The sequence below is a fragment of the Ornithorhynchus anatinus genome, chromosome 9 (genome assembly GCF_004115215.2).
Source record: "Ornithorhynchus anatinus isolate Pmale09 chromosome 9, mOrnAna1.pri.v4, whole genome shotgun sequence".
Lineage (NCBI taxonomy): Eukaryota > Metazoa > Chordata > Mammalia > Monotremata > Ornithorhynchidae > Ornithorhynchus > Ornithorhynchus anatinus.
The window spans coordinates 40,909,840-40,928,815 of record NC_041736.1 but is presented as its reverse complement, the minus strand read 5'-3'; the positions used below and the strand labels follow the sequence as shown (position 1 = coordinate 40,928,815).

General features: G+C 45.7%; 1 protein-coding gene across 1 annotated transcript in view; it reads left to right on the top strand.

Annotated features, from left to right (window-relative positions):
* Window positions 1–1,299, top strand: part of FAM166C (family with sequence similarity 166 member C) — a 53,059-nt gene extending 51,760 nt beyond the window's left edge. Inside the window, exon 5 of the mRNA XM_029071928.2 lies at window positions 1,175–1,299. The gene's annotated coding sequence lies outside the window, so the exon portion shown is untranslated. The remainder of the gene's footprint in view (window positions 1–1,174) is intronic.
* The last annotated feature ends 17,677 nt before the right edge of the window (window positions 1,300–18,976 follow it).

Here is an 18,976-nt window from a genome sequence, read left to right as displayed (position 1 = left end):
GGACACTTTTCAGAGGTCAACCAGCCTCTCCCTGACCCGGAGCAGAATTCAGCAAGCACATCCATAGCAGAGGTCTGGATAATCATCTTCCTTTCGATCAAATTTTAGGGAAAGGATTTTTTACAACTTCCCTTAGGAATCCATCCAGATCTTAATCTTAATTATCCACCTCATCACTAGAGTTGGAGAACAGCTAGCTGTTCCCCCATAAAATGTTTCCTCACAGAGGAGGTGGCCCATGATAGAATCCCATTCAATTATTCATTATTCAGTTGTCAGCTAGATTTTTTTTTTCTTTTTACAGTATCTGTTAAGCACTCACTGTGTGTTGAGTACCTTTCTAAACATTGGGGCAGATTCAAGTTAATCAGGCCATATACAGTCCATATCCCAAATGGGACTCACTTTCTAAGTAGGAAGGAGAATGCGTATTGAATCCCCATTTTGCAGTTGAGGAAACTGAGACAACACAGAGAAGTTAAGTGACCTGCCCAAGGTCACACAGCAGGCAAGCGGCAGAGCCGGGATTAAGACCTAAGTCTTCTGACGCCCAGGCCTGTGCTTCATCCATGAAGCCACGCTTCTTCCCTGTGATAATGAAAAACTTACTCCACAACACTCCATAGAGCCACAGTTTCATTTTTGCAAGTGTAGTGAATGCCAAACTTGACACATAGTTGGGACATAAAAGGACATTTCTGCAGGCCCTCTTTTTGCTTGTGCAGGGATAGAGAAATTGGGGGGTAAGAGGGATGAAAGAAATTGTGGTGTCAGGGGTACAGACTCCACCCAATGCCCTCTCTCTCCCGTCACATTAACCGCTCTGTCTGAGCACTCAGTTAAGCCACAGCACAAAGGTACAAGGTATGAGGTGTGGAGGTGCAGAGTATAGGACTGGCCTCCTACCGGAAAAATGCAATTAGGGCTGTGTCCCTGTAATGAAAATACCTAGGGCCTGGCCCTGACACTCACGACACAAATAAATCCTGGCCAAATGATAAGCAAACTGCTTAAATGTGTTCAAACGGATATTGTTTAAACTATACTCACTGCTTGAGTTAATGAACTACTGCTTGAATGTATCTTATGATATGAAGAGAGTCCCTTTATCTATGTTCCATATGCAATTATAGGAAGTTTTTAACCCGATTACTAATGTGTGCTTATTTTTCAGCAATACCGGGATTCCACTTTCTTCACCTAATCGGTTCTACAAAGTCCCGGCACATCCACCTTTCTCATTTCGGGGATGTGGGACCTAGTAGTCCCTCCCAAAATAAATGTATCTGTTCAAATTGACACACCTTTCTCAATGCTCCTTATATTTTCTGACCAGTATAGTTTCAGAATACACTTCCAGTTACCCGGGAACTCTTTGCAACTCAGCGGCCTACTCACGTCATCTTGAGTTCTCGAGGCACCTGGAAGTTGCTGTATGCTCTAGAAAGGCATTTTTTTTTGTGAATTTCTGTGATTTACAAAGCATCAAGTGGGTCCAAAAAATAACAGAAAAGTGATGAGAGGAGTGGGAAATGGGCCCCATAAGGAAAGGTTAAAGTATTGAGGTGGTATAAATGTCTTAAATCAATCAGTTCCTGATCTGCTCAGTAAAGGGCCACCCTTTACATCAGTACTGATGTAAAGCACCTCCTGTGGGCAAACACTGTGCAGAGCCCTTGGGAGACTACAGTAAAAGTCACAGTTCCTTTTCTCAAGAGATTTACAATCTAACAGAGGAGAGGGACAGATACGAAATTATGTACAGATAATGAAAACGGGAGGAAATACACAAGAAGAAAGCTAGTGATAGCAAGAGTATGGTAAAACAAATAAATGAACATATACAGAACTTAAATTTGCTACTTATTCTATGGTTAGCTGAATAAGTGATCTGGGACGCTGCTGAGGTGACATGACCTTGGTGTTAGAAAATTAATCCAGGAAATCTTCCTGGAAGAGGTGGGATTACAGGAGGGTGTTGCGGTCTGGTAAATTTGAAGGGAGAGGAAGTTCCAAGCCGTGGGGAGGGGAAGAGCAAAGGTTAAGAGTCAAGAACTAGGTACAGTAAGATCCGCTCAGGAGGAACAAAGAGCATGGGGTGGGAAGTAACGGGAGAAGAGAGCAGATAAGAAAGAGGGTGAGCAGGGGGAGAGACATAAAGCCACAAGAAAACCCTACTGCTTTATCCCAAGTCCTCAATTCAAGACTGCATCCTCCCAATCAAAACTCTAAATCATATACTCAAAATCCACACTTAGAACCCTAGAAAGCCCCTTCCTAAAATGCTCACTTGTCTGCTCAGGGTCCTGTCCTCCTAGAGAGCCGGTGGCTAGATCCCCACTTTTTCTCAAAATCTGGGGGGAAATGTCCATCTCCTCCAACTCTAGCCTCCAATTTGTAGTCCCGAGGCAACCAATTCAGGTGACTCTGCTTGGCTCCTATATTAGTCTCCTAAAAGAATCGCCCTGCAGTCACTCATTAGACAAATATGGCAATGTGCCACCTGTCCACCTTTCCATTGTTAAACATGCAATGGATCGTTACATGCCTTTCGGTACACGACGCAGCTAGGAGACCCTGGTTGATGGCCGCCTCAGTTTTCTTTCAACGCACTGTTAGTCCGTAGTGCCGGGTCATCTTATCTCTGGCTTTCCAGAGCACGCCCAAAGGTACATAACAGCTCCCCTTCACAGCGATCTACCACACCGCACCACAAAAGCCCTACGGACAACCCAGGATTTTCATCAGCAAATCAGTGCTGTGTGCTGGGTTAAATTCTGCCCTACCTGGGGAGATCAAGAAGTGGAAAATCGAATCAAGAAGACCAGTTTGCCCTTTGAGCTAGAGCGGTTCTTTAGGATTCTGACACCATAACAATGGGATACCAAGCTTCAGACCAAACTGCAGGTCTTTGGAGCAACTGTGATTTATAAAGCAGTGTGGCCTGGTGAAAAGAGCAGGGGCTGGGAGTCAGAGGACCTGAGTTCTAAGCCCAGCTCTGCCAATTGCCTGCTGTGTGACCTTGGGCGAGACAATGAACCTCTCTGTGCCTCCGTTTTCTCATTTATAAAGTGGGGGTTCATTACCTGTTCTCCCTCTTAAACTGTGACCCTCCTACATACCAAGGGCGACAGTTCAGCAAAGGAATATCTTTACACCTGGTGGATCTTGAAGAGGTTTAATTTGAAACAACTGTTAACAGAGGGAGTTAAAAACACTTTCGAGAAAGAGAAGCAGCATGGCCTAGCGGAAAGAGCACAGGCCTGGGAGGCAGAGGTCCTGGGTTCTAGTTCCAACTCTGGCACTTATCTGCTGTATGACCTTGGGTGAGTCATTTAACTTTGTGCCTCAATTTCCTCATCTGCAAAGTGGGGATTAAGACTGTGAGCCCCATGTGGGACAAGGACTGTGTCCAACCCAGTATCTACCCCAGTGCTTAGTTTAGTGCCTGGTACATAGTAAGTGCTTAACAAATACCACAATTATTATTGTTTTTAGGGGCTTCTCTTAGCTCCTTCACCTAGAATAAAGGAGATGATTTGGGTTGGGCCATAAATTGCTACAGGGCCAGGTCTCAGTGGATGAACTTGGGTAGCTTCCCTGCTCCGAGCTCTCTCCAGGGGCAGATGTTTTCAGTGGAAGGGAGTCTGACTGGAAACTTCAAGGTTGGGTGTGAATGAGCTGAACTTCAGTCTGGTTAGTTTCTTTCTGGACTTCACTCCCGATGCAACTAAAATAGCCAGAACCACTGGATCTCAAATAGGATCAACTGCTCGGCTGAGACGCTCCAGGGACCATGATGTATCTGGCCCCATCTCAGTGGATAAACACAACAAGGAGGAAAATTAATCAACAAAGGGGAAGGATTCAGTGAGGCCTGTAAGAGCAGGACAAAGGCAGATCTCCAGAGAAAAGAACTTATTCAATCTCAAAAAAATAACCTGCTCTCCTGTCAATTCTAGTCACACATTCTCCCAACCTCTGGGCAGCTGATGAAGATGATGAGTCTCTCAAGGCATTTTCCCTTTTCTCTTCCTTTACTGCTGGAGAGCCACATCATCCTTCTTTAATTATGGATTGGGTTGTCATGGCTCATTAGTGGCCAGTTCAGATGATGGACTGATTTCATCTATATTTCAAGACAGCTCTAGAATCAAGCTTAAACGTAAATCAAGACACGCTGCTCTTTTCACTTTCCCTCCCAATGTGACATTGAGGGCAGTTAAGCCTGGGCTCAGCAGGCAGTGGGAGTTAGGTAACACTAGCTCCAAAGTTCCCCAAATCAAAGAACCTTCTACCCTCTATTGGCCCTCCAAGAAGGGGTCCATTGCACCCCAACTCTGGTGGGGATCAATTCTGTCCTCTGTTCCAGTGATTCCCAAGACTTGCAACTGAATTATTCTCACTGATCTCTAACCTAAATAAATTCTGCTACAATTTGAATAAACCTCTTGCCCTAATGCCTTCAGCCATACTTCAAAAGAGGATGGACCAAATAAACTCTTTTTCCAATTCCAAAGTGAAATAACCATTGATGAATGATGATACTGGGGTTAAACAAAAGCTAAATAACAGCAAGAATGTGAAAGCTTGTATCAATACAGATTTTGAAGAGAATCCAAGAAGAATGGATGATTTGATGGGTTTTGTCATTAGAACTATTACAATATTACGGTGGAGACCTTCCACATGGCAAACCATGCCCTTTGTATTTTCACCCCTGCTCAGAATGATGAGGAAATGTTTTTTCTATATCGATGCCAAAATGATCTTTTGAGTTCCCCTTCCTATTTCATTTTTATTATCATTCAATATCACAATCCATTAATTTTTATTTCACTTGAAAAATGTTTTCAATAAAAAATATCATGTTTAAAGCCATGGTGTTTCCAGTTTTAAACCATGCAGCATTTGTGAATCTCCTCAGAACTTCAAGTGCTGTAGAGAACACCTAAAAGCACTGCTCCTACCCAGAGAGAATCAATTAATGCATTCAGTTGTATTTATCGAGTGCTTATTGTGTGCAGAGCACTGTATTAAGCGTTTGGGAGAGTATAACAGAATTGGCAGAAGACCACATGTCAGAACGAGGGTTAAAAGTTAGAGGTTCAGGCGCTTTGCTTAAGGTTATTTCAATAGAAAGAGAGGTTCATGAGTTAGTGATGTGACTTCCTAATGAAACAGCTTTGGAAATAGTGACCTGCCCAAGGATGTGGAGCTGGTAATGCAGATGACTTTGAGCTAGTAGGAAAGGGTGTTGCTGTTCTTGAATTTCTCCTTTGTGGAGACCAGATTTAGTGACATCTGGTGAGCATAGAGTGGTAAGCATTTTGCGGGGTGGGGGGAGGGATCAGTAAATATCTATAGATTTAGAAGGGTCAGAACCTAATTCCTACTGAGTGTGGCCAGAGTTATTTTATCTGCATTCATTTTTCTCCACAAATACTTTCTTTTTCTGGGCAGCATGGCTAAGAACACAGTTCAGTTGTTCAGCTTGGAAAAAATGCGCTCGTTCGTTTTTGGTCTCACTGATTCCTGGAGTCCAAACCTTCATTTCAGGAAGTTTTCACCCTCAAATTAGACACAAATCATAAATAAGCACTCTCAAGATTTCCAGGAAAATTGGTAGCTGGTGTTCCCAGTAGATTGACTTGAGTCTTTTTTACCCCTTTACTCCTAACCCCAGCTTGACTATACCAAAGTTTGGCCTGCTCCAGTTCCTCCTAACTTCTCAAATCCAGCAATCTATCCCAAGACCCAGAAGCACACCCTTGGGAGAGATCTGGGATCTCTTGTCCATCCGTGCCCAATTCTGTTCCTCCATCCAACCGTTAGTCCCCTCCCTTTCCTCTTCCCCTCCTCCCCTTGTCCAAGATCAGCAATTAATACATATGCAGAAGAGAACTGGGATGGCAGAAGAGTATGACTGTCAGATGATTGAAATTCCCTAAATATGAACACAGCCAGACACACAGCTACCATATTGAATTAGGAGGAACAGCAGTGTGGCCTAGTGGAAAAAAGCATGGGCCTGGGAGTCAGAGGACCTGGGTTCCAGTCCCGGCTCTGCCACTTGTCTGCTGCTCTGTATCTCAGTTCCCTCATCTGCAAAATGGAGATTCAATATCTGTTCTCCCTCCTACTTAGACTGTGAGCCCCAAGTGGGACCCGATTATCTTGGTTTGACCCCAGCCCTTAATACAGTGCTTGGTACATAGTAAGTGCTTAACAAATACCAGCATTTTTAATTATTAATCATGTTGGCCATACAAGGGCAGCAGCTCAAACAACACTTCCAGAGAGACAGACTACATAGGACACCGCAAAGGCTGAGTGAATTTCCAATTAATTCAAAGTCTTTGACAACCTAATTTTAGGAAAATATCTAAGGACACTACAGTTTGACCCTGGATTTTCTTTTATGCTCATTTACCCTTGAGCCAGTGGAAGGGCAGTGCCTGTGCTTTTTAAATGCTAATTGTTATTTCTTCTGTTACTTAATTCCTTTATTCCACCCTTCATTAAACTAAACTACTTTAAAACAGTAAGGATTCAATAAATACAGTTGGTTGATCGACTGACTGATCTCTGAGGAAGAAGCAAGTCATTCCACAAGTTACTCCTCCTCTTTAGCCCCACTGGGACTGCGGTTGCCAGATTTTCCACAATGACTGATGATTAAAATCCTGAGGATATTTGATTAAGATAAGCGATGTCCAAAAGGATTTTGAAGAGTCAGTCCTACAAGCAAGATTTCTAAGAAACGTCATTATCTTTGTCACTCATGTTGGGAGGGTGTATGTGGCACAAGTCTTTGTGTGTAGCTTGTTGTCCCAAGCACTTACTACAGAGGTCTATACACAGAAGGCCATGGATGATGACGTGCTATAGCGTGCACCAGCAAGGCAGCATGGTCTATTCATCAATTTATGTCTCTTGTCAAGGTGGCCCTTAACAAAAGTGCAGAAGGCACTTGATAGATACCGTTAATATCGATCCTGATCTTGAACAACTAAATGCTATTGCCAAAGGGTGATGTCACAGAGACACCAATGCATATTCATATCCTAGACAGGAAGAGAACCATGTGGAGCAGAGAGGCTGCAGGAGAAAGACCAGACTCTGGCCACAAACAGGACGTGTCAGAAAGAATAAGGAGAGGTAGTAGGTGATATCCCTTTCTCCCCAAGGGAGCAGAGAAGCAGAGAAGTTGGTGTTCTAGGGAGTTACAGTTCTGGGAGAGTCAGGCGATCGTATTTATTGAGCACTTACTTTGTGCAGAGCATTGTACTAAGCACTTGGAAGAATAAAAATACAACAATAAAAAGACACATTCCCTGCTCATAACGAGCTTACAGTCTAGAGGGAAAGGCCAACAAATGGCATGACACCTACAATCAAATAGTCACTACCACTAGAGATGGACAATAACAAACAATAACAGCCACGTCTTTTGTGTAGTTTTGTTCATTCAATCGTATTTATTGAGCGCATATTGGGTGCAGAGCACTGTACTAAGCGCTTGGGAAGTACAATTCGGCAACCAATAGAGACGATCCCTACCCAACAACGGGCTCACAGTTTGAGAAGACCAGAGTCTGGCCACAAACAGGAAGTGTCAGCAAGAATAAGGAGAGGTAGTAGGTGATATTAGGTGTTCTTAGTTTTTTCCCCTTATATGTGCCAGTCTTCTCTTCCCCATTTCATTCCTAGATTGTAAACCCCCTTGAGGGTCTAATTCTCACCCGTGTATTCTTTCCCAGAGGTTAGTACAGCGCTTTGCACAAAATATACACTTAATAAATCCTATTCCTACTCCTGATTCTTCCCTTTATCCTGGGGAGTGCACATCCCTTCAGCAGTGGGGAAAAGAGCTCTTTATCTGTTCTCCTCTAAGACTGATGCCATCCTTCGTGGAAAGCTCTTCAAAGCTCAGAGCTTCTGGGAAGAAAGACAATAGGTCAAGTGTGTCCGTTTTCCTGTCTGTGCCTTCTTTTCCCGTTGAGAGAGTTAGACGAGGATGGTGAGCACTGTGGCCCAGAGCACTATGGGAGAGGTGAGAAGGAAATTCTGCCAAGCAGCAGAACTGCAGCAATGGAAAATCTGTAATGTGCAGATGCCATTCTAGTGATCTCAGCTTGTGGCAAAGAAAAAGAAATCAGTCTGCTCCTCAGTTTCACTTGGGCCAGAGTTTTGTCTGCCCCAGCTAGAGCAGCTCTTGAACTAATCAGAGGAGGAACGAGCAAGAAGCTACAGTCCAAAAACAAGAGTGAAAAGCTTGTCCTCCTTCCCCCAAAGTCTCTTTCTTCCTCTCAAACACCAGGGTCACCCTCCCTGAGGGGACTCATGTGGTCAGAGGGTCAGACCCTTCAAATCTAGCACTCACAGAAAAAGGAACAAGGTTTAGGATTGAAGGTGCTTCTTTGAACTGGTCCTTTGTGGGTGGTGAAGCCGAGGTGCCAAGGAGGGAATCTGTGGTGTTTTCCCCAATAGAGTGGCCAGTTTGTCAGGGTAGAATTTATCAGAAGTAAAAATAATTTCTATAAATGATTCAAGGTTCCTCTACACAGTTCTTTGGTTGCAGTTTGCCCCCTATAAACCACCTGAGCACACTGCCACCCAGATAGTTTGTAGGGGGCAATGTATGATCACTCTGGCTCAGGACTAAACTCACCTTAAAGAGCCAAGCAATCATGATAATGATGATTATGGTATTTGTTAAGCGCTAACTCTGGGTCAAGCATTGTTCTAAGCACAGAGACAGATTCTAGTTTAATTAGGTTAGACACAGTCCGGGGCTCATAATCTAAATAGGAGGGAGAACAGATATTGAACTCTCATTTTACGGGCAGGGAAACCGAGGCAGAGAGGAGTTAACGGACTTGCCCAAGGTCACACAAGGCAAGTGGCAGAGTAAGAATTAGAACCCGGGTCCTCTGACTCCCAAGCCCATGCTCTTTCCACTAGACCATGCTGCTTCGCATGTATGTAGGACAACTTTTTGGGGTTGGTTTTGGTTTTAAACTGAGAAGTACCAGTAACCTTAGCGTCTCTTGGCAGCAGGGTGACAAATCTGTCCCCAAGGGGTCTTCTTGGAATGGCCTAACAGGAGACAACCACCAGGGCTGGAGCCCAGGGCTCCTGACGGTCTTCGGAGCAGCCCATCCCACCTCTGCAGAATCAGGGAGCGAGAATGAAAAGCCAAGGTTTGGGAGTGGGATGACAGCCCTATCTCTGCGGGAAGCTCAGCTAAGGTCAGGTGGCGGCTTCAGGGCTGGAGCATGGCTGAAGAGAGTTAAAATCCAAACCTTCCTCTGAAGGGTGATGGGCTCAGCCACAAAGAAAGGAGGAATAATTCAAGTGCACGCGACCAAGGGGACTGGACAGAAACTGAGAGGATCAGGCAGCAAGGGCCCTGCTTTGACTCCAGCCCATTCAGTTCTTGGGTTCCGGGAGCTCTCAGAATCTGTTTTTCTTGCAGAAACCCTCTGTCTCAGGATTAAGGACATTAGTTGTGCTATTTGCTGTTATTTACATTTTTTTGACCAAAGCTTTCTCTGTGGAGGGGATTCATTGGGAAGAGAGAGAGACAGACAGATTGGGGGCGGGGGGAAATGAGAGAGGAACAGAGAGAAGAGAAAGGGTCAGAGGGAGAGAGAGAGGGAGGGAGAGAGAGAAAGAGAGGGGGAGAGGAGGAGGGAGAGGGAAAGGGACAAAGAGAAGGAGAAGGAGAGTCTGTCTCACAGTTTATACACTGCAGGAGGGTATGACCTTAAATGGTCAGCAGCCACATTTCTCCCTCTTCTGCTCAGATCTCTCCTGTTAACTTGACAGAGAGTTCTCGGACTGAAATAAGGCCAAGAGGGTCAAGTCCACAGAAGGGAGATCTCTCTACCTCCCCTTTCCCCCCCATCACTCCACTCTCCGGTTGCCAAAAAGACGGGGTTGAAACAGCAAAGGGTGCTCCAACTCCCTGTGGGGTATAAATCAGACCAGACTTGGACTGCAGGTGATAAATACTCCCAAGAGTCACCTGCATCCTTGAACACATGGGTGGGATAGGCCACTGTGGGGAAGGACAAGCTTGTGTGAGAGAGGGCAGGCCAATGGAAAATATGAATTTCAACCCAGGGATTGGTGGTATCGATCCGCCCCGATAATCTCGGGGTACAGTAGCTGGAAATATCTCTGATGGATTGTCCCGGGATTGCCTTTTAACCTTGGACAGTTCAGTTTGGGGAAAATCCCAACTGTGCAGGCAGTAATGAGCCCCGCTCTGGGAGTTTCCTGTGGAAGCACCCCAGCTGCACCCCAAACTCAGCTACAGGGGTGAAGGAGAAGGGTCCTACCTCCTCCCTCACCACCCTGGCCAGCTCTGAAAGCACCATTCAGTAACAGCTCCTTGTAGCTACGAAATAGTGGCCGGGTGCAGGAAGGAAGAGAGCAGGAGACAGGTCATATTCAGGAATGGGAAAATCTGATGAAGGGAGCAGAGAACAATTAAGCAGCAGACACAAGAAGCTTGCAAGGATGTACAGAAAAGCAAAAGAGATGTGGCAGACAAGGGAACAGAATCATACTATCGCAGTGAGAGCACCACTGTTCTATACTTTTTAACTTTGTTTTGTCCGTCTTTTCCTTGTTTTTCCCTCAAACTTGCTCTGGGATCCTGGACGTGGTTTTCACAAGTCTAAGCTTTCAGGTCCTCAGAGAAATGAAAAATTCCTCTAGGAATTGGATAGTCACTTACCTTTCAGGGAGGCAGTTCTGCCCAGAAGCTACCCAACAACTTAAAACAAAACTCTGGATCAAGTGCTTTGGAGTGGCGTGTAGTATTTATTTCTGAGGGTTTATTTTGTGGGCATAGGATCTTCTGCTTGGGGAACCTCAGGACTCCATTTAACACATAATATTGACCTGTCTTGAGGACTTTATCACACATTAATATCTGATCCACAAAAATCACCAGGGTCTATTTTCTTAAAAAAAAAGTAACATCTGGGCATTATGTCCTACCCATTACACTGGGACCTAGGTCTATGATTATGATTCGTACTTTTTCTCTCTCTAATCACATAACACCTCTCTAGCTTTACATATTCCCCGCCAGGAGGACAAGAAATATCTTGTAAGCACCCCTCTTCCCATTTCCTGGCAGGGACACTCAGGCCCAGCAATGGAGTTGATGTGTCCACACAGCCAGGAACAGTCTTTCTAGACTGTAAGGTCACTGTGAGCAGGGAACATGTCTATCAACTCTGTTATATTGTTACATTGTACTCTCCCAAGTGCACACAGTAGCACTTAATAAATATGATCAATTGATTGATTGAACAGAATCTTCAACATCATCCTGCTCTTACTCATCATCATCAGTTGAGCTCCCATCTGTATAGGGCATCATCCCAGTTGCTTGGGGAAAATAGACAGACCATAACTAAAACTGCCCCTGCCCTCGAGGAATTTACAACCTAAAAGGGAGATGGATTTAGAAAAACTGAACTCTTTAAATTAGAGTTCAACAATTAGTTATAGCCTCAGTAGCCCCAAGTCTAATGAGCATATGAAAATTTTCCATGACATACCATCAGATTTCACTCAATTTTGGTTTAGTGGAAAGAGCACGGTCTTGGAAGTCAGAGGTCGTGGGTTCCAATCCTGCCTCTGCCACTTGGCAGCTGTGTGACTTTGGGCAAATCACTTAACTTTTCTATGTCTCAGTTACCTCACCTGCAAAATGGGGATGAAGCTTGTGATCCTCATGTGGGATAACCTGATTATCTTGGATCTACCCCAGCCCGTAGAACAGTGTTTGGCACATAGTAAGCACTTAACAAATGCCATCATCATCGTCATCATTCAGTTGTTTCTGCAAGCAGGCTGGGTGTCAATGGACAATGCTAGGCCATACAGCTCACATCTGCCTGCCCTCAATTCCTTCCCCAAGGGGACTTTACATTCCAGTACTAAGACTTTTCGGAAGTTCTGGTTGCCCTCAATCAATCATTGGTATTTAGCATTTGGGAGAGCACAAAGAGTTAATAGGCTCAATCACTGAAGAGTGCAAAAGAGCTGGGAACCCTGCCCTCAAGGATCTTATAATCCTGTTAACAAAAGATCTTGGTCTCCGTTCAGCCTCCATCTCAAACTAAAAAGCAGCAACCACCCACGAGGGATCCCAAAATGCTCCGCTGGGCCAGGCGAGGCCATGCCATGACACTTACTATTCCCTGACAGTTTGGTGAAATCCCAAATCCCTGGGTGTCAACGGGCATCACTGCAGAACCACACAAGGGAGCTTCCCTCTGGGCTCACTGTCAATGTGTCCCTTGAGCAAGTCCCAGACAGAGCTGTGAGTCTCAGCGAAATGGGGATAATCATAGAACCAGCTGAACCGCGTACCATTCCTCAGGGTAAATGGCATTCAGTGGGAACTTCCGGCAGCAGCAAAGGAACATCCTCTGGGAATCTAATTTTTTACAAAATTTCCTCATGTTTATGTCCTGAATTACTTGTCGGCCTTGCAAATGGGATCAAAAAAAGCCTCTCTTCCGCAGAAACGTCTACCCTCCTGCCAAATCCTCACTTCCATTTTCCATCCTTGCCAGTGCCATTGTTCTGATGCCTCTGAGAGACTCAGATGTTTTTTCATCTCCATCTTTATACACAGAGATCAACAGCGATCAGTTATTCAAAGCAAGCGTTCCTTGAAATGAGAGGGTGGAAAGCCAACTTTCAAGGGGGGGTAATGGTAAAATTGACCTAAAAAACAAAACCTGGATTATTCAAATCAGAAAAGCTTTGAAAACATGCTTCCGGGGGCACATTATGAATTAACTTGTAGTACTGGAAATCCACTAGGCATTTGGAAATATCTAAGGATTAGGAAAGGCAACTGTGTAACCTGTCTATTAAAAACAGGGAAATGGAGCCTTCGGCAATTACATAGGATTCATCTGTGGGAGAAGATAATTCAGTTAAACATAAGACAGAACTTCTCAAATGTATGGGTAATTGAACGCTAGATTGGGCTAATGCTAGAAGGTCCTGGAGGAAAGCGGGAAAAAGCAAAACCGTGTGGGTGGCCATCCATCCTTGATGCTTTAAGTAGTTAGTTCCTTATCTGGTGGTAAAAGGTTTCCAGAGGTCTCCCCCACCCATCAATCAATCAATCAATATTGAGGACTGACTGTTACCACTGTCACAGACAAAATTCCAGATGGGTTGCCATTTGCCTGACCCAGTAATGGCATTGATATTCCTAGCTTTTACGTGAACAAATACATCAGAGGTAAGAGTGATGTTAGCTTCGAATAATGTACGCAGGTGAATACATAAAAATCAGGCAGACAAATGAGTCTTAAGGAAGCTAAGGGGATGGGCTTAGGGGATGGTATGACCGGGAATGTGAGGTGAATTACGGCTTGAATCGGTGACAGAATTTGCCTTTTGTTTCCTTCCTAAGCCTTTTGTTTCCTGTGCCTTTCCTGATGGTGCTCAGCAGGTTGTTGGCCTCTTTTGCTGAGGCCCCACACTAAAAAGCTAACACATATCGGGGGGGCATCCTTGCTCGGGCCAAGATCACCCTGTGGGGACCCATGGGTATGCCAGGATGAAGCTCCGCTTACCCGCTCTCATTCATTCACCCCTTCCTGTCAGCTCTTTGTGGTGTGGGAAGAGCGGGGGATCCAGTACTCCAATTGGAGCAGAAGAGTTGTAACCTTGTAAGATGATGGGCTGGAGGAAACGCCAGCCATGTACGCCAGTAGGGAGGCCCGTGACCATTCGTGACCCCACGAGCCCATTTTGGACGAGGTAGGAGCTAAGTCCAGATGATAATGATAATTAATAATAATTATGGTACTTGTTAAGCACATGCTAAGTGCCAAGCACTGTTCTATACATTAGGGATGTTACAACTTAATTGACTGGACACAGTCCCTGTCCCACATGGGGCTCTCACTCTTATCCCCAGTTTACAGATGAGGTAGCTGAGGCACAGAGGCATTAAGTGACTTGCCCAAACATCTGGCAGAGCCAGGATTAGAACCCAGGTCCTTCTGACTCCCAGGCCCACGCTCTGTCCACTAAGCCATGCTGCTCCTCATCCTACACCTGTCATCCTGCTCTCGTCCTCCACCGGCTGTCATCTTACACCTCTGCCTGGATAGGCCAGGCCAGGATGGAAAACTGCAATATGTCCTCCCAGTTCAGTCCAACCCTTCAAGCTGCTGGGGAATGAACTGTTACTTTTCTGCTTGAGCAAGAATATTTTGAACTGACTAGAGGCAGAGGAAGTCTTGCAGTTGCATAAGAGGACTGAAGACCCCAGTCTCTGCTAAAGGAAGAAGAGCCCTTCAGCCTTTCCTGGCCAACGCCTTCTTCCTTAAGGACAGCCCCCAGGCAGCCCTCACGGTGCCCTGCCTTCCTATGTGATTCTGTAACAAGGCCACCCCTAACCCCGACCGGTTCTGCTGGAGCAGTGGATTTTAAGGTATTTTTGAATGAATAAAAAATGCTCAGGAAAGAAATTAATTTTTGCGTGGAGCATCCTTTTCAGAAGGTTAATATCTTAATCTTTTGGGGTTTTTAAATCCCTTTTCTATTTTGTGCAAAGAGGATTTGGGATTCTTGGTCCCAGCTGGTAACCCAAATGAGGCAGGATGTTACGCCTCTGTTGGTTCTCCCTGCAGAGTTGTGGACCCGGGCTCCCTTCCTCAATCCTTTAAAGGTGTCTGAGTGTCTGATATTTGGGTCCTCTCCCTGACTCAGCCGCTGACTCACTGAGCCAAATGGAAGAGTCACACGCTCGCTCTGTGCTTCGGTTTCCCTTTCTGGATGGCAGTGAGGTTAACTGGAGCTCTCTTTATAGGACCAAGGTATCGCTATGGTAAAGGAATGAACCCAAGCAAGTGGGTTTGTCCAAAATGCATTTTTAAGCGAATATTCTCACATTCTCTGGCTGGGGCAAACTTAATGGTGACTAATGAAGGTTTGCAGTGGGTGCTTTGTTCTCTTTTCCCAAAGGTTTCTGTCAGCTTCACCTCTCCCTCGAGCAGCCAGCCCAGCCTCTAGCAGAATCCCATCGCCCAAATGGTGCCTCTGGACCAAAATTGGTCTCCCAGAGTTTCTGCAACCCCAGGAACTCCTGAAACCAAAGCAGGAATTCAGACCAAGTTACCAATAGGCAGAGAGGAGAGAAGTAAATCCGATATTGTGACATTTCATTTTCCATATATATATATATCGCTTGCATCGAAAGAATCATTGTGGCAAGATTGTTAATATGAACAGAAGGAGCCCCCACCACCACATCAGCATTTTTCAGAAAATGGTGTGGCCCATTTTGCCCTATAGGACACATTTCCATATCTTTCTATCTTCTTTTCTGGTCCCCGACCCCCAGCTAGTTGCAGGAGGAAAGAGTCGATCCCAGGCATCCCATTTCCTAGTTCTTCACTTCGCCCTCGAGAAAGGAAGAAGGGAGGCCAGAGGAACTCTTTCTCCAGCTCCCACTTCCTGAAAAGTTTCTCTGGGCCCAGTGGGGGCTGGATGTCCAGAAACTCCAGACAGGCTGCATCGCTCTCGAATCTTATTGAATTGGCTGTCCCTCCTGACGGCTGGAAGTGGCTGATTAGACATAATTGCTTTGCCTGGAGAGTGCTACCTGCTTAATAGAATCAGCTCCCACTAATTAGCCTGCTTTGGGACCATTTCCCTGAGGTCCATTTCCTTGATCTTCAGCACCGTTGCTGGATACTGCCCAGCGTGGCTGTCTGGACTTGTGTGACTCTGTCACTATGGGAGGGTGAATCTTGGTGTACCTGCATGGGTGATAAAGCTTTTTATGAGTCTGCTGGAGTCCAGTTGAATTTATATCAATTTCTTTTCGAGCGCACGCCTTTGTAAAGCTGGGGAGAAGGTGCTACGAATCAGATGGATCAAAAGAATTTAAGACCTTCCATTCCCCAGTTAACATCCCAAACCAAAGGCCCTGATGGGGATCACTCACATGGGGTCTCCGTGGCGAGGTGAATGGTGCAGTGGGCCAAAAAAGGAAACTGACACACAATAAAGGACGGGCCAGTCAACTATGTGTAGACTCAACACAGAGGGAGCCATGGCCACTGGTGATATATATTATAAATAAGTAGTAGGGTTCCACAGTCAGGCCTAAGGCCCTGCATGAGCTTGGGAAAGCCTGCAAGTCCAAATCAATCATTAGTATGTACTGAGTGCTTCCTGTGTGCAGAGCGCTGTACTAAGCATTTGGGAGAATACTCTACAACAGAAGAGGTAGACCAAGGAAGCCAAGCCACCACAACGAGGTGAGTTGGAACAAAGTCGAATCCAGGTAGCTTGAGGAGACCTAAGTGGCATCCAGCCAGTATACAGAAGATTATGTCAGCAAACTAACAAAATGCAACAGTTTTAAAAGGAAATTACAATAATGATGCCCTGTGGGCTGCAGGGAAATTGAGGGAGAGAGAAAGAGTAGGTGCAAATCGTTAACAAGGCCAGGAAGGCTCTTTCTCTAGTCACTTGCACCATCCACTTCCATATCAAACAGAAACTCCTTTCCATTGGCTTTAAAGCACTCAAACAGCTCGACCCCTCCTCACTGATTTCCTACAACAAACCAGCCCACACACTTAGCTCCTCTAATACCAAACTGCTCACTGTACTTCACTCTCATCTGTCTCACCACCGACCCTTTGCCCATGTCCTCCCTCTAGCCTGGCACCCCCTCCCCCTTCATATACGCCAGACCACGACTCTCTCTACCTTCAAATTTTTATTAAAATCTCATCTCTTCCAAGATGCTTTCCCCAACTAATCCTTCATCTCCCCTATTCCCTGTCCCTTTTGCATCACCTATGCACTTGGCTCCTGTAACCTTTAATTTGATAGTCATCCACCCTCTCCCCGCAGCACTTAGGTACATATCTGTAATTGATTTTAATGTCTGTCTCCTCCACTACGCTCTAAGCTCTTTATGGAAAGGAGGCATCTATCGGGTCTCCGAAGTGCTTAGTACAGTGCTCTGCACGCAGTAAGCACTCAATAAATAACTGATTGATTGATTGATTGATCAATAGATGGATGGATTTGTCCTGGCTTCAAAGGTGAGTTAAAGCCGTCACTGCATAGTCTCCAGGAAGTCTGGCTCCAGTCCTGGTTCTCTCCCTTAGATTAAGCAAATTTCTCATCATTTCTTCCTGGATTTTTTTTCTTTACTCTGAGTCTGCCTTTGATTTATTTATCAATTTATTATTGATAAAACCATTTTCCCCTTTGGGGTTTCTGGATGAGTTATTTTTAAACCTGGGTTGAATCATGAAAATTCTTCAGGAAATAACTCTTGATTCCCTGGGGCTGCTGTCATTTTCATTCATAACTGGAGTGACAGTTAGTCACCAAGATGATGCTCAAGGGACGTTATCCAAACAGTGGGGTGGCCAGGGGGAGGGGGGACGCGGGGGTAAGCGAGGGCTGAAATAAGAGGAGGAGAGAACCTGGGGCAGTTTCAAGGCATCCAGCTAGAGTTCATCCTTGAAGAGTTGCCCAACTGGACCCTCCCCCTCCCTCCCCCGACTATGAGAACGCGTCTCTATCTGAAGATTGAAGACAAGAGGCCAGCACCTTAGCCGGGGGCTGGGCTCAAGGAGGAGGTAGGGAGGGAAGTGAGTATGACCCTTGGGTTAGGGGAAATGATGGATGTAATCTATGTGCCTTCCCCAGAGTCACTAAGAGGGAAGGAAGGAGAGCTTGCAGTTAAGAGAAATAGCACCAAGACAAGGTGCAATAGTTTTAAAGAACTCTAGGGTAGGGTGGTTCTATAACCTCCCTCACCTGACCCATTCTAATGTCTTCTGATTTTCAAGAAGGAAGTTCCTTACGCATAACCTGTATCTCTCCAGCTGCAGTTTCGGGGCCCAAAGAAGGGTCCGGCCTCAAGCCTCGCAAAGCCCATTCCGGCTCTCAGATTAACAGGGTGGAGTTCAGGCTGGCAGAAACACCTCCTGCAAGTGGGATGGGATTGGAGGACATCCCCTGACCAGCACGGTGACTTTAGTGTTCGTAGACATGCCTTAAAGGATCATGTGCGTGGTGAAGGGCCTCACTCCGTGGGGCTCTGAGTCAACAGCCTGCAGGGCCACCTGTGCACTTAAGCCACACTGGGCATCTACTGCCCCTTTTGTCCCTGAAAGTGAAACAAGGACACATCAGTCTCATCCAGAACTCCAGGCCAAGGATGACTGGATTCTTGCGGTAAAACTCAGATTGTCTCTGGACCCCAGGATTCTAGCTTGGGGCAAGGGAGAAATCAATCAATCAACCAATCGATCAGTGGTATTTATTGGGTGTCTTGCTGCGTGCAGAGCGCTGTATTAAGTGCTTGAGAGGGTATGAAACAACGGAGCAGGTAGACACGTTCCCTGCCCAAAACAAGCTTACCGTCTAGAGGGGGAAAGAGACATTAGTATAGATACTTCATTTATTATATATAACTTTTAGATATAAAGCTGCAGGTTGAAGAGTTTGGCTACTGTGAGAGCCCTACGCAGGTGGGGACTCAAAGACCCAATTTACCCCAGTTCTGGCCTGACTCTAGAGCCGGTAAAATCCAGATCAGAGCCTCTGCAGAGAGCTGGGGAACTATTTGCCGAACCCGTGACCCAGGCCCAACCTGCGCAGAGCTTGATCTGTTGGCCAGATCGAAGCCTGGGAGAATAAGAGAAACCATCTATGATAGTTCTTTAAATGTCCACCTCTCTGAGGTTTGTTGAAGGAGCATCAGAGGGGGGCTGCCCCAATCTGTGTGTGGGGGCAGGAAAGATGGTGAGCAATCAGGACTGCCTCTTCCTCTTCCAGCACCAAGAGTTTCTGGCCGATCTGGGAGAGAGATCCTGGATCGTACACCACTCCTGCTGCTTCCTTCCACCACTGCCCCTGCCTCAGAAAGGGAGAGTTT